Source organism: Python bivittatus, unplaced genomic scaffold (genome assembly GCF_059951505.1).
Source record: "Python bivittatus isolate LINGU-HERP-01145 unplaced genomic scaffold, Pbiv_v1 ctg000350_np1212, whole genome shotgun sequence".
Classification (NCBI taxonomy): domain Eukaryota; kingdom Metazoa; phylum Chordata; class Lepidosauria; order Squamata; family Pythonidae; genus Python; species Python bivittatus.
The window spans coordinates 7,166,379-7,172,241 of NW_028277074.1; the positions used below are offsets into that span (position 1 = coordinate 7,166,379).

At 35.4% G+C, this 5,863-nt stretch overlaps 1 pseudogene; it reads left to right on the forward strand.

The window, feature by feature from the left end:
- Positions 1-428: 428 nt before the first annotated feature.
- On the forward strand, positions 429-2,326 carry LOC148215114 (uncharacterized; annotated as a pseudogene).
- Positions 2,327-5,863: the final 3,537 nt, after the last annotated feature.

Genomic DNA, 5,863 nt, shown 5'->3' on the forward strand with positions numbered 1-5,863 from the left:
AGACAGTTCTACCAATGTATAAATGGCAATAGAAATCCTGAAAATGGAAAACCAAACAAAAAGAAAACAAATCAGTTTTGAAAGAACTATGGGAAACTCAAAAAGACTAATAAAAATGCTGGATGGATAGAAGAGTTTGAAGATGAATTTAATTAAAATCAAATGAAAGAACTAATAATAACGGTAGAAATGATTAAAAATCAAGTGAAAAGGATTAAAAACTGGACCTCTTCTGGAAATGATCAATTGCATGGCTTTTGGCTCAAATATCTGATTAGCTTACATCCAATTATAGCTAATCAGGATAATGAAATATTGCATAAAGAAGACATCAGTGACTGGTTAATAACTGACAAAACCTGATTTAAAAAGACCCAGTGAAAGGGACAACACCAGGAAACTATAGGCTGATAACATGCTTGGCTACAATGTTTAAATTACTCACAGGCATAATAGCAGACAACATCCAAGATTATTTAGCAGAAAATAACATCCTTCCAGTAGAACAGAAAAGAAAGAAAAGAAAAGAAAAAACAGAGGTACAAAAGGTCAAGTTCTGATTGATAAAATGATTTTGGAGAATTGCAAAAGCCAAAAAACCCAGTTTGCATATGGTCTGGATTGATTATAAAAGTGTTTGATTCATTACCACAGAGTTGGATCATCAAATGTTTGGAAACAACTGATATCAGTAAAAACATTAGAATCTTTATCAAAAAAATAATGAAGCAGTAGAAGACAGAATTGGTGGTTGGAAATGAAAAATATGGGCTTGTCAACATTAGGAGAGGCATCTTACAGGAAGACTTATTATTATCCTTATTATTTGCCATTGCTATGATCCCACTTTCAGTGATTTTGAAGAAAATAAATCTTGGCTATCAAACAGCAAAAATGCTAATGAAATTTCATATTCGCTTTATATGGATGATCTGAAGCTTTATGAAAAACTAGAAATTGAAATTGACAAATAGTGTAAGAATTTTTAGCACAGGTATAGCAGTGGAATTTGGCCTAGAGAAATCTGCTACATTAGCAATAAATCAGGGTAAAATCACAAACAGTAATGGAATTGAAATGCTGAATAGCCAAACCATCAGGAGCCATCAGGATGAAACCTACAAATATCTAGGCATTTTACAGTTGGATATCATCAAGCATGGACAAGTTAAAAATGTGATTAATAAAGAAAACATCCAAAATTGCTAAAGGGAAAATTGCTAAAGGGAAAATTGAATGGTGAAAGCCAATACCTGGGCATACTTATGATCCGATACACTGCTGGAATTATTAACTGGGCACAAGCTGAACTGGACAGTTTGGACCGAAAAACAAGAAAACTCATGGCTATTCACTATCCATTACATCTCATAGTAATATTGATAGATTGTACCTGCTGTGCAGAAATGGAGGCAGAGGTTGATTTCAAGTCAAACAAACTGTCAAAGAAGAAAAGCATGCATTGGCTGATTATGTAAAAGACAGTCAAGAACAAGCATTGGTGCAAGTTAAAAATTGGACTTACTGAATGTACAGGAAACAAAATGTGAATATTGAAATAATGTAATTAAAACACAAACAATGCTGGCAAGGAAAAACATTACATGGTCAATTTCTACAAAAAATCAAGGGGAAAGTGGATAAAGATAAAATGAAGCAATGGGTTAAATTGGAAATTAAAAACGAAACTGAAGGCTTGGTTTTGGCTGCTCAACAGCAAGTTATTGGAACTAATGGAATCAAAAATCTTAAAATTTCAAAGTGCAGATTGTGCAAAGGAGCAGAAGAAACAGTAGATCATATACTCAGCTTGTACAAGAAGTTTGCACAAACTGATTATAAACAATGACATAACATAGTTACCAAAATGATTCACTGGAATATCTGTAAAAAATTATCATGTGCCAGTAATGAAAATTTGATGGAAACATATAGTTGAAAACGTAGTAAAAAATGAGCAGGTTAAAATATTGTGGGATTTCCAAATATGAACTGATAAAGTCTTCGTGCATAACACACCAGATTTAACTGTGGTTGAAAAGAAGAAAGTGTGGGTAATTGATGTGGCCATACCAAGGGATAGTAGAATAGAAGACAAAGAATTGATAAAGATCAATGCCAAGATTTGAAAACCGAAGTTGAAAGTTTATGGCATAAACTAGCCATGGTGGTCCCAGTGGTTATCAGCACACAGGGTACCATATCAAAAAACCTTAGATGGCACTTAGAAAATCTGCACATTGACAAAATTTCCATCTGTCAATTACAAAAGACCACTTGGCTTGGATCTGCACATAAACTACGCTGTTACATTATGACATCCTAGGTTCTTGGGAAGTGTGGTGGCAATGTAGAAGACCATTGTTATTTTGAAGAATTTAGGTGACATAGTTTGATTTCTCCTGCACATGTCCTACACATGTCCTGCACACAGAAATGTTAAGAAAGCTCACTTTGAATCATAATAATGTTTAGCTGGCTCGTTTTTCACTTTTACTTAGAAGTCAGGGTGGGGGAGAGCAAAACCCTTGGGATTGTTTAGGTTAAGCACTAGCTTATCTATACAGTTCCCAGGCTCTGGAATCTTTTGATGAGCAGATATAACATCTGATCCAGGTCACCTTCAAAGCCTTGGGGTCTCTCTGCTGTCACCTTATGGTAGCTCCTGGCAGTAGGGAAGGAATTTTATCATCTTGCTTGTACGTTATGCTTTTATACTATGCTTATGTATTCCTGTTTAATTTTATCTGCTAACTCTTATATTCCTGTTTAAATCTGTTTGCTAGAGTTAACAATAAAGCTTAAAATTTCCTTACCTACTGGTGTGTTCATTGTCTCTGGATCTAAAAGAACCACTTGTCTTGCACCTGGCCAGTGCTTTGACAATTGGCTTTTATTATGGAGACAATCACATTTTGTTTTTATGCATTCTCTTTGCTGTTTCAGAATGACCTATATATACAATGACCATATTTTCTTGCAAAAATAAAGGACAATCCTGAAAAAGGGGCAAATTGGAAAGAGGTTCATAAGGATTAAAAAAAAAATGTTTATGTTTACAACTTTGTTTTACAAAGGAAAATTCAAGAGCAAAACAATAAATAAATAAATTAAATTAAATTAATCTAAAGGACAGGTTTCTGAATAAAGCTCTGTATTCATCACCTTTATGAATGACAAAATTGCCTACTGTTATTATAGAAATTGTAGCATCTTTTTTAAGGCCAAGATTTCAAGACTTGAGTTAGAAATTATAATGCTTTTCAATAAACAGTAGTTTATTGAAATATGAATGTTATGTTATTTTAATTTGCTCCATTTTAATGCATTACATTGTTTAAATTCATTTAGGAAACAACAACAACAACAACAAGCCACCTGGTCTCTTCTTGATATTTTTTAGCTACAACTGTCATACACCCAAGCCAACAAGTTGATGGACTAAGAGAACTGCAGTCCAAAACATCTGGATGAATGAACATGAAATGCCTGGATTTATCAGTGGATTTTCTTTAAATCATTGTTCTGGAACAATGATTGCATTACATCTAGGTAATAAATTATGTACTCAGGAGGCATGATAAATTAAATATGTCAAAAAGACATGTTTACAAGCCACAGTTTGGATGGTATTAAATAGAAGAGCAATCACAATCACAGCAGGACATTGATATAGCTAATGCTTGCAAATACTGGTGTCAAAACTTCCTTGAGTACAAAAATAGAAGGAGTTCAGAAAGTGTCATGTGCTGATTTTGAACAAATTGTTTCTGTGTTAGGATTTTCCATGGAGCACAAGAATGGCATTATTCATTGCCTAATCGATGATATCTATACAAGAGTACAGTATTATTTAATGCATTAACTGTAAGTGTGACCAATCATTTGTTTGATTTGAAAAAAAAATCTTCCTTCCAGAGGTGGAATGAAATATTGAGAAAGTGAGGAACATGGCAACACTTTCTTTATCCTTCTAATGCTAAAGTCTTTGTTTAAAAGCACAATTTTTAAACTGAGTAGAAAATAGAACAGAATCCTATACAAATGTTTGGACTGTCTACAATTTAATATTGCATGTGAAGCTGAATTTAATTAAAAAGTTTGAAGATTTAAGTCTTGTCAGAGAAGTAAATTAAAATATGAATAGTATAGACATAAAGGGGGGGGGGGGGGGAAAGTAGCAACTAGCACTGTTTTTCATGCGCCTGCACAGGAGGTAATTGATGCAATGCTTTAAATTACATGTAGGTTTTGAGCAATTCTATATGGAAAACAATTTCTGAGTTTAATCTCAGTTTTCTTGCAGCTTTTGGATGGTCTTCAAAGGGAGCCCCATGTAAAGCATACTGTAGTAATCCAAATGGGAAGTGACTAAGGCATGAATGACTGTGAGCAAGGCCTCCTGGTCTAGGAATGGGCCCAATTGGTGCATAAAATAAATTTGTACAAAGGCCTCCCTGGCCATGGATGCCACTTGCTCTTCCAGCAGGAGCCGCGACTCCAGGAGGACTCCCCAATTGTGCACCAGAACTGTCTGTCGGAGTGTTATCCCATCTAAAGTCAGAGATGTCAACTCTCCTGACCCTTGGGGCCAAAGGCCCACAACCACTCCATCTTGCTAGGGTTGAGTTCCAGCCAGTTTTCTCCCATCCAGGCCCTTAACAGCCTCTAGGCACTGAGCAAGAATCTGAACAGCATCACTTGCCTAACATGGGTTAGAGATGCATAACTGAGTATTATCAGCATGCTGCTGATACTGAATCCCATTCTGCCAGATGACCTTTCCCAGTGGCTTCATATAGATGTTAAATGGGGGGGGGGGGAGAGAAAGACCCAAGCTGTGAAGCATCCAATGTAACAGATGCATTGCTGATCATCTGAATAGTTATTGCATGCTGGCTTTTACTTTCCTATTATTAACAGTGGATTCTCCATTTAGATCAGGCCTTCAGGTATGATTCTTTATTCCTGCCATAATTGTAATATGTATTTCTGTTTCCTGTAGTTGCAATTAGCCCTAGGACATAAGCTTGAACTGATAACTATGAAAGAATTACTCATGTAGCTAATAGGAAATATGAAGATTGGGGTTATCAACAGGTGAATTAAAAATGCTTCTTGAGAATTCCCTGAACCCCTACTATGTTGGTTTCTGGAACTTGATCTAGCCATTAGGAATTTTGCTGTTGTCCTCTGTTATATAAACTTTCTGGTTTGTATTTGAAAATATACATTAATGTGCTTGCACCTCAAGCTCCATGAAAATCAGCCTTCTATAATCTGTATGTGATTCTTTGGTCTGATGGTAGATGATGGTAATGCTAAGCAACTTTGGATCAAGTCAGTTCTGGATGGAAGATAGCTGTGATACCACTTGTTTGTCACTTAATTTAATGAAGGGAAAATATGTGATATAGATGTATGAAGTTAATTAAGCTTTACTCACAGTAATGTTGTACTTGATGTACCAGTGCTTCTTAAGAAGCACTGATCAGGCAGGAATATAAATGGTAGGAACTTCTTGCTGGATCAGACATAGTTCCACAATCCAACATTCTATTTTCTGTAGCATCCAAGGCTCAGGACAGTACATATGGCACCATCAGGATAGAAATGCACAATCTGCCCTGAACAATTGTATAATAATACAGATGGGAAAAACATAATTTGGTTTACATTTAATATGAAATAAGTCAACCTTCTCAAATTAATTTTTACAATAACTGCAGTTTTTGGATGGTCTTGAAGGAAAACCCCAGATGGAACATATTGTAGTAATCCATTCTGGAGATAATGAGGGCTTGAGTGAGTATTGCCATCAGCTTCTGTTCCAGAAAAGGACCACAACTGGTGTATCAGTCAA